Source organism: Pristis pectinata, chromosome 4, assembly GCF_009764475.1.
Source record: "Pristis pectinata isolate sPriPec2 chromosome 4, sPriPec2.1.pri, whole genome shotgun sequence".
NCBI classification, from domain to species: Eukaryota; Metazoa; Chordata; class Chondrichthyes; order Rhinopristiformes; family Pristidae; genus Pristis; species Pristis pectinata.
In genome coordinates, this window is record NC_067408.1 from 36734664 (window position 1) to 36745404 (window position 10741).

The following is a 10741-nucleotide window of genomic DNA, read 5'->3' on the forward strand; positions in this document are numbered from 1 at the left end:
GATATAAACATGCACTCAAATCAATATGTGCTATCATTAAGAGCTTAGTTCATTCGTATGAAAAATTATGTAGACTTTGCAACACTACTCAATTGTATAAATTATCTAGTATCATAAAGCATGTCATGCTGGAAAGAAACAATACCCATTACCCTCAATTGTCGTTTCTGCAAAGATAGAAATGCATGTTGACAAATAGGATAATGTTTGCTTTTTATGACTGCTATATTTTCTGACATATTATCTACAGCATTCTATATGTCTGATACCTTAAGATCAGTTTCTCCTACCTTAAGATCAGACATTGATCCTATAGATAACGCCAACTCAAGCTTTTTTTTGTATGCTGATAAGATGTGGATTGCCTGGCTCTCCATGTTTGCACGTGGATTGAAATTACCATGAAGTGAACAGTTATGTATTGCTTCTGGAGTATTCTTTTAAACTTTCCAATTCAGCTAATTTATAATTTGTCCATTTGTGAATTGCCTCAGTGCTGACAGCATTTTATTCTGCAGTTGATGGCCAACTTGAATAGAAAAGTGTAATTCTTACACTAGGCTGAAATTCAATAAGGGCACAAATGGGTGGATGGGAGACAAAATGCAAACTACACTTGAGGACCCTAATTTAAATGAATTATTATGTATTTCAAAAAAAAATCTCTTGTGTTTTCCTGCTGTGGGTACCTCTATCTTTGTCACTAAGGCTGATACTTTGAGTAAAAATGTGTAACCTGCTGCTGCACATGATATTGAAAGCCGAGTAGTTCATTTAACATCAGAACAAACAGGATTAATTGCTATTCCTGGGCATTGGAAGTGGAAATATCTTCCTCTGAAATCACCAAATACTTAAAAATTATAATTCCATGGTACCAGAAAATAAATCCAGTGGTTGGCTTATTCACGGCACAGCAATGTTTGCTAAACGTTATTGCTCAAATGTTTGGTACATGTGATGGGATGACCACCATCATTTCTGCAATTTTTCAATTTGCAAGCAAAATTGAAAAACATTTCTGAACCCACTTAAGTGTAATTTATGATACCACAACCTGCTGCACTTTTCATGTGCCTTGGTGCTCATGTCACAAAACTAAAACTAATCATCTGCTGTGGTAAATTAGGCTGAGATCCAACCCAAAATATCATTGTCATTGATCTAAGCACTATTCATTTAAAAAGTAAAATGTTTGATCTTTGCAGCCTGAAATATATCAGCAATGAAAAGCTTGTGGTGATCAAATGTGTTGGCCTTTAATGTTGGTTCCGCAAAAGATAAGCAGGGTAACAGTGTTACATTGCTCATTGGTGAGGGAATAATTCCCAAAATTTAAGGGATGTGAGATTATTACTTGCCAATTGCAAACATCTCCCAACATACAGTTAAAATGATATCAATAAAAATTAATGTCACGAGTTGAGTTAAATCAGTGGTCAATACACTTGCACCTGTTTGGCTATAGCCATCAAAGTCAAATTTCACCCTGTATCTTAAATAATTCTCATGAAATGAGCCTAAAATTCCTATATGCAGTAACGCTGCATTTTTTTTTCTTTATAAACTTCTGCCAACATTATTTTAAGGACTGGATAACCTTACCCAAAGACCGGCGTCAGCTTTCAGAAGAATAAAAACATCACAGCTGGTGCCCAATCCAAAGCAATATTCCTGTCAATTGTCCTGCTTGTGTACAACTTAGTGAAAGATAAAACTGCCCTGTAATTGCAACTTCAATGATTTGAATTTCTGTGGCTTTTTTTGTTGTGGATAAAGAACATTTTTCTTTTGCTGATGTATACTGGTTTTTGTTTCTTTACTCTTCCCTGTTCTCCTCTCAACTCTCTTCTGTGTTGACAGCACTCTGTAAAGTTTACCCTGGCTATGAAAGAAAACTCCCCTTTAAATTCAATGTAAATATAGCATGTAGCCAATTCAGTGGGAAGCTGTTGTGACAAGAAAATTATTAAGTGCATCAGACTGGTAACAACTCTTATTAATTATAAATAAAACTTGAATATTATGGAATGCTCAGCAGGTCAACCAGTAAATGTGGAGAGGGAAACAGTTAATTTTTAGGGTCAATATACCGTTCATCAGGACAGGATAAAGTTAGAAATAAAACACATATTAAATTGCAGAGAAACATGGAGAGGACTAGATGAAACAGTGTATGTGGAGACTAGGAGGGACTATCTGATAACAGTGGTGCTGGAGCCAATTGAAAAAAGGTAGTAAATGCTAATGGATAACAAAAGCTACTTCAAACAGAAGTAAATAGGAGAAGAGGTTAAAATTTCAAATTTTCAGAAGATGAAAGCTGCTAGAATTGTGAGATAAAAAAGGTAGATTGTTGAGTGCAATGGTTAGTGCAGAAAGTTGTAATATGCTGAGTTGGATTATATATTGAGCGAAGACAAAGGTCAGAATGGCTGAAAATTAAAGTGACACGTCTTCACGCTTGCAGACTGAATGGAAGTTGAGTGCTTTAGAGAACCCAATCTGCATTCAGTTTCTCCAATATAAAGAAGCCTATTTCATGAAGATGGCTGCAGCACACCAAATTGAAAGAAGTAAAGTGAAGTCATTGCTTCACCTCTAAGATGTGTTTTCAGCCCAGGATGGCAGGAAGGAAGGGAGTATAAGGGTAGATGTTATTCCTCACGGGATTGGTTGTGAAGATGCTGTGAGAAAGGGAATGGATTTTGGTAGATCTACAAGAAAAATGCAAAGTATTTGGGAGTGAAAAGTTCAATCTTTTGGAAGGGGAGGCAGAGCAAGATGTTCTCTGTGGCAGCATTATGTCAGAAATAGCAAAAATTGAATCATTGAATGTGCAGGCCAATGAGATGGAAGATGAGGACAAGGGAATCCTAACCTTGCGCTGGGTAGGAAGAAAGGAGGTGAGGGCACAAGTGCAGATTGCATAATGGAGAATCGATGGACTGGGGGACAACCTATGACATATGGTCTTACTAATTTATAGATGCTTTGGAACTGCTTATCTAGTTTCCTATGTAACATTTGTCTTACCAAATTCAAGACTATTTGATTAAGTCTACTACTTGATATTTTCACCTTGAACTATTTTAATCATTCTATGTAATAAATACTGAGATTAAAAAAAACATTTAGATTTTCATATTAATCATTTTGGAAAATGCATGGTATTTGGCTCATCTTATTTCTTTCAAATAAAGTATTTCTGATATACTGATTATCATGTTAAGTGCTATCTGTTGAATTATTAAAAAGTATTTGCAGGCCATGACCCAACTCTGATATAACCACGATTTGATTCCACAAGTTGTACAGGATTAGTGAACAGCAGTGTACCAAGAGCCTCTCAAGCACCCAGCTGGATTCGATGTTCTGTCAAGCTTATATAATAACAATGAGGTGATATTTATTTCTATAGAACAGAGGCTGAGGGTTTATTTGAGGTGTGTAACTAATTATTTTTATGATACTGACAATGTAAATATAATTTTTGAAAATAACATGATTATAAAGAGTTGATTTAGTTTATGACTGCTATAGCCTCTTCATCTTCATTACTCACCTTCATTCTCAAAGATTTACTCCTTGGTACACCATGCACTGAATTTTTGGGAATCTGCTATGCATATATTTCCAAAGTTTTTCTTATTAGGTATATTAAGTTTCTTATTATCTGAAATGGAAACTGACCAAGACTCTTGTAACCACACGTGGATTCACCTCATTATATTGTCAAACAATTTTTTGTACACTGAAAAATAGAGGTGTAGAATTGTGTTACCAAGGCAACCGCTCATTACCGCAGCACCAAAATCAAAGCCTGCAATAATCGACAAAGATACTAATTTTGTTCTAGCAGTCAGTGGACTCCTGTGTGTTTATTATTTTAGGGTGCTGAACTCGTACCTTATATTGCTCTGGAATGGTAAGAATATTGTTATTTTAATCAACAATAGAGAATGTTTAACATCGAAATAAAAAGCAGCATTGACCCAAAATATTAACTCTTGTTTGTCTCTTCACAGATTCTACCTGGCCTGTTATTTCTAGCCTTTACTGTTTTCATTTCACATTTCCAGCATGCTTGGGGCCCCCAGAACACTCTATGCAAAAGATGCATTTCACCGTGTGTTTCGATGTACATGTGACTAATAGAGATATCTTAATCTTAAATTTACTTCAGTGGTATTTTTTCTTTTGTCATGAGTTAGTCTGGAGTGATGAGATCAATGAATCGGAAGGCTACAAGTTGCTTAGCTCCATGATTCACAAATAGTAGTTCTCTTGCTAACTTATTTAATCCTGACTTTTTCTAAGTTATGGTCTCCAATGGCAGTGATTATTTGGTCTAATGTAACCATTTTTTTGGGCAAAGCCTTCATCTAGATCAAGCTGAGAATTTTAACCATAGATCCTTTTTTTTTCTTTTAGGATGTTTGGAAACATAATACTCAAGCAGCTGAGGTTCTGTATGCCAGTAAAGAATACCTAATGAAAATTGATCAACCCAGCACTTCCCCACCCCTCCTAACCTTCATTTGTTTTCCATGTTGCAAACTATCATAAAAGTGAAGGATTGCAATGTCAAAGAACTAAAATGGCAAATACTTAACTTGGAGGATTAATATATAGAATAAATTACTTAATTATGAAACCAGTTAATTGCACATTCAATAAACTTCATTTTCTGAGGATTGAAATACGATTAACATAACCAGATTATTTTATGCAAGGAATGATTGGTATTTGAAAGTTTTTTAAATCAACAGCTGAATTAACAATATACACAAACACTTAAGCAGTTCCAATGCGGTGTACTGAGTGAACAGTTGAAATGGAAAAGTAATCAACTTCAAAAGCTTTCAGATCTTTTAAAGTATTTTGATAAAAGAGTAAAATTTTTAATTCCATATAGGGGAAAAAAAGTAGTATACTTAGGTTTAGAAGAGTGGACCTTCTGATTCTAGAGAAGAGAAGACCAGGGAAATTAGACTGGGGTGTTTTAAAATAATTAAGGTGTTCTGTTTAAGTGAAGGGACCATTAAATTGATAAGGCAGAAATAGTTTGCTTGCCTAGAAGTTATACAGGCAAAGAACAAGGTTAGATTTCCTCTTCACATAAGCAGATGAACCTGGGTAGTGAAAACAGATTGGCTGCAAATATCAAAAGAGAAATGGGTAGTTTCCTAGTTTTGACTGATTTCACTCCGGAACAAGGTAGGTGTGATGTTAGATCATGCCTCATATGGTCACTTATCTTCTGAAGTTTGTTTAGAATGCCTTTGGGGATCAGAGAGGAATTTGTTAGATGATTTTTATTTCCTCTGAATTGTTCCTGTATTTATTTCATTTGCTTCTTCCAGTTAATTGTGTGGCTGCTCAGTGGATAGAAAACATTGGGAATTGTGATGCTGAGCTGCACAAAAATAATATGCAGAAATTTTGAGGCCACTGGCCTTTTGTATGCATCTCTACTGTATGCTCATGTATTTTATGATTAGAATGAGAGTGAGGAACCAAAAGAGTTTATGGTTCATTGGATAAGTGCCACAGTGTTAATGATTAGTAGAGAAATTTGGGAGATATGGTGGATTAACTAATGATGTTACATGCAAAATGCATCATTTAAGAACAAAAAGGCAAAAGAGCAGGTAATTACTTTGATAAAGAGGGGAAAATACAAAGTTCTGTTACTTGATTATGGCTGTTGCTGGTAGGGACATGACCATAACTTTCTGAACAGAGAAAACTACTTTAACATTAATCAATTAATTTGTTAAAATAACACATTAGTAGATTGTTGGTATAACTATACGCATATTCTGCTCTATAACACACCTAACGTTTCTGAGTCCTATTTAGCTGGTAGAGCCTCTGTCAACAAAGGTGGGAGCAGGTTATGAAAGTACATGATCCATAATTGTCTATGAAATATGAAATTCTATGGATCACTTGAATGTGTATGACATGTATGTTTAATGTGTCTAATATACCACTTAAAACGTCAGCAAATTTGCATTCCAGCACCTGTCCCTGAGCAAGAGGCACTTTGAGTACAGGAGAGGTTCTTTTGGGACCTTAAGTTGCATTTCCATTTGTTGGCTTTGCAATTTTTAGGCTGGTGCTTTGGCACTTCTGGGTTCTAAGATTGTCAAGCCTTGTCAATGGGTCTCTCCTGTATGTTCTTGGGATTATGACAGACCCCCATTCTCCAGTTCCTACACAGTTTGGCCCCACACTCGGTATGCTAGCATTAAGGAAAGTGAAACTGCAGAGGAGCAATATTCCCTGCTGACACTTCTGGAGACACAAAGAGGATTTAAAACTGGCAGAAATTTAAAGTGTCATTTTAACTGAGGGGAAAAAAGGATTTTCAATGGTAAAAGTCATAATCAATATCTCTAACGTTGTAACAATTTTGTTTTTCTTTGTTTTGGTACTGTTGTTTGCAATATGATTACATTTGTGGTCTGTAATGCTAACTGTAATATTTTTGAATGATTAGTATCCTTAGTTGCAAACAGGAAAAGAAAAACATTATGGCATTGATGCTCAAGTAAGCAGTTATCTTATTTTGGGCTCTAGCAAGGAAATGAAAATAAACCACTGAGTTATCGACTTATTGAAACTGAATATTTTCATTATATGTACTTGTGTTGAAAGTTTGACAATATTAAGATATTGAAATTTTAATAATAGGAAAACAATTCATCACTTAATATTGCGGGGAGATATCAGCCAATATTTATTTGTGGTGTAGGGAAACTGTGAACATTGGTATTTTACAGGAAATGAGATTCTATTTACAATGTCTGGTGAAAACGTGTCCAATGGTGAAATAAACCGTCTTGTCTAACGAATCAAAGTAATCCTACGAGATGATCTCCACTCATAAAAGGGCAAGATCCAGAATCAGAAATGTGTTTACTTTTGTCTACATATAAATTCATTTTTTGGGAGATAAAAGCCTAAATATAATAACTAAACTATTCTTGGAACAGGAGTGTGCAATTCAATCTTAAATTAATTGACTGTTCGTCTCGCTGAAGCACGCTTTCAAAGGCTTATGACTGCAGGTCAAGTAGAAGATCAGCAGAAAAGCCGCCTGATACTTTTGCATTTATCTGTATAATCCTATTACCAAAGTAATATTGCTAACCTAAGAACCTGGATACATTCATAACTGCCTTCCGCCTATCCTTCCAACAAATCCAATCTCCTTGCTCTGTATTAATAGCTGATCCTTGGTGCTGAATTAATATCACCCCTAACTATTTTATTTGGCACAAAGAAAAACATATCCACGCCGGCCGTGTGCAAGTCACTCGTTGGTTGATGCATTTGCAATGTTTCCTATTTAAATGATCCTAAATCTGCACCATATGCGGTTGATTGAAGCGCCGGCACATTGTTAATAATTTATAAACAATCGCGTGGATGCATTTCTGATCTTTCGGTCCACTCAGTTTTACTCTTTGCTAACTGGTAAAGATGAAATAACCGTGACTACCACTTTCTATCCTATACCCCTGTACATCAAACACGCCACCAGATCACAAGTATAAACCCCGAAGTGAACAACACGATTTTTTTTCAGCGACGCTGAGCCGTGCATTAAAAGGCCACGCTGCATATTAATGCTAATCGTTGCTGTAACAAGCGACTGTACGATCCCACGTCATTTTACAGGTTGACGGATCGTAGCGAACGAGTGAGGGAAGCAGGGCCATGGAAGCTGTAGTACGATTCAACTTAACAATGCAACGTTCACATCTTGAATATTGCCCTTAATCTTTGGTGAACATTAAAAAAAAGCGTTTTTACAGAATTGGGGAAATCAACGAGCACGTACCTCTTGCCAGTTCTGTTTACTCGGGCTTCAATTCCTGTAGCCCACATTCAAGTTTCCGTTTGGTCTGTGCATGTCCCGGATTATTTACACCCTGTGGTTTGCAAACGTAACAGACACAATGGCACAATGCCTTACCCACTCGTGTGAGACATTCTGCTTAAAATTCCAATTAAACAATGTAGAATTGGGCATTTTCATTCACCAGTATCTAAAAGGACGCCGAAATCAACAAAGCCCTGGTCTACATTGTAATTAATCACAGTGACCGTGGTCTCATGCATACGTAGATTTCCTGGGAGTGCAACCAGGTTGGGCCCTGACGTGAAAATGGGATTGATATTCCCCAAACCAAAACCTGGAAATGGTTAATTTCTTGAGACTGAAAGGTTGGAGAAAAGGTGCAAACCTTATTTGACGTTTTGAAGACGTTGGTGCTGAAAAAAACAGCTCCTTCCGCGCTTTGCAATTCTGACAAGAACTGTTCCCCTCGGTTGCTGCTCTATCCCACTTCGGCTGCCGGAATAAAGGCACTGCTAAAAATAGCTTGTTATGCCGTCTGCTTGCGATAAACTGACACATCTGTACATTTATCGGATGTATAATCACTTCCCTCCCACCCCGCGATTATTCTCTGGAAGCGAAACCATAGAGACAAAAAATTGTTTATAGTCGCAGTTGACCCGCCGTCACGTAGAAGGCAGAAGGGCTTGGAAGATCTTCATCCATTAACTCCAAACTGTGTATTGTTGGAAATATAATACACATCTGAAGCAGAGGGCGGTTTATATGGTGGTATTTGTTGCATGGGCAGTACTTGTGATTCATTACTGAGCTCTGATGTACGAAAGGTATGGTATTGACAATAAGCTACCATTGCAAGAGACAATGGATACATAACTTATACAGTTGCGGGTCACATCTGTTTCTGATTTGTAATGCCTCTGGAAAAATATGAAAATATAGAGAAAGTTAACCACAGATCTTTTACAAAAGAAATTCAGAAGTGACAAGGTTAAAATCAAAAGCCAGCCTTTGACGTGAAAAAATCTGAAAACAATCTACTGTCTTGCTTCAAGTCTTCTAGTTTATTTGATCAATGGCTTGTTCACTTTTCAAAAACTATAAGTAGAAAACAAACACATCATAGACATTGGATCAAGACTCTTGGAACACGATGTAGTTTACAAGATTTATACTAGTAGGACATGTTACATTATTTATCCTTGGTTAATTGGGTATATTTTGATCCATCAAATTTGAGCTAAATAATTAAAATGCATATAAACTGCATAGTGAATAAATTTACTGATTGTTACCTTTATTTTTCCCTAAGATAAAATGAGTTAAGGTCAGTTGGGTATAGCCTTATTATTCAAGAAACATTGTTTTTTAAATGATTGATTGGTTTCATGGCCCTAATGGAGTAGTGCCCTCCCTTTCTTCAAGACAAAGCCAATACCATAGCAGCAAGATTTTTGTTTTAAGATAACCTTTAACAAATATCCATGATGTTATATGTCTGACATGTGCCACTTTGAAAGTCAGTAAGGTTGCAAATTGAAAATCAATATACAGTTTGGATCAATATGAAACATCAAATGCCCACTCAATCAAATCAAACTCTAATGTTAACTTAATAGAGCTTTTGTTGTAATATATAGAATTAGGCACTGGGAAATTAGACAATGCAATTTGGATGTAAAGGGTTAACAAAGCTAGATATCAACCCTCATATCATCCTGAAGATTTAATTAATTCCTATTTTATTGTGTTCCATTGATTTGTTTATGAATGTATAGCTCTTATATTTGAATGGTTGTCTTCTTCTGACCATATAGCAAGTATTTATTAACTTTAGCATTTAAACATTTTAATCAAAAGTATTGAAGTTTTATTATTGCCTACAAGTAGACGACAAAAGTAAACCTCTGCTTCAAACTAATAATAGAGCTCAACAAAGTGGTAGTATTTTCAGACCTCAGTTCTTCTTGAAAATGTAATATTTGAACACCCACTTCACATGGTAAATAAAACTCACCAATGTGGCAATAATAAAAATTGCATGTTATTAATGATGTGGTTTGAAGCATCAGGAGGACAGCTTGTTTTCATCAATGTTGTTAAGAAATGTACATAATACTGTTTTCACTGTGAACAAATGTTCACATATGTTTTTCATAATAACTTAAGAGATACATTGTTACTTCTTATTCATTCATGGGATGCGGCTGTTACTTTCAAAGCCAACATCTATTGTCTGTCCCTTTCTGCTCTTGAGAACATGATGACGCATTGTGTACTTGAACTTATGTAGACCATGCAGCGAAGATACTCCTATTGTGCTGTTGGTTAAAGTCCCAGGAACTTAATTTGGCTCTGTGACAGGGTTAAGATGCACAACTTGGACAATGACATGCCTCCTGCCCGTAAGTTTCCAGATTGTAAAGCTTAAATGTTTACAATATTCTGGTAAATCATAAGTTACTGAAGCTGTAACAAACTGCACCCACATCGGAGGAAGTGAATATGGATAGAATGCTCATCCAACAGATGCTTTATCCTGTATGATAATCATCATCTTGGCTGTTTGCAGAGCAGGCATTCATCTAACAAGTTGGAAAATAAAATATAAGAGCATAAGAAATAGAAGCAAGAGTAAGTAGGCTATTCAGATTTCTGTGCTTACTTGCCATTCTATCTGATCATTGCCAACCTTTAACTCGGTGCCACTTTCCTGTACTAAACTCATATCCCCTGATTCCCTTCACATTCAAATTTGTATCAGTATTGATCTTCAGTACACTGTCAATGAGGGTCCACCATGCTCTTGGATCGAGAATTCCAAAGATTCATTTCCCTCTAGTTAAAGACATTTCTTCTTATTTC

At 36.0% G+C, this 10741-nt stretch overlaps 1 protein-coding gene across 5 annotated transcripts in view; it reads right to left on the reverse strand.

Moving 5' to 3' along the window:
* The window catches only part of LOC127569918 (complexin-2), a 198083-nt gene extending 189614 nt beyond the window's left edge, over positions 1 to 8469 (reverse strand). For 2 of the 5 annotated variants that reach the window (XM_052014981.1, XM_052014979.1), the window contains exon 1: positions 8262 to 8468. The gene's annotated coding sequence lies outside the window, so the exon portion shown is untranslated. Of the gene's footprint in view, positions 1 to 7855; positions 7926 to 8261 lie in introns of those variants that run through there. The other 3 variants (XM_052014982.1, XM_052014985.1, XM_052014983.1) reach the window with 3 other exon arrangements.
* Positions 8470 to 10741: the final 2272 nt, after the last annotated feature.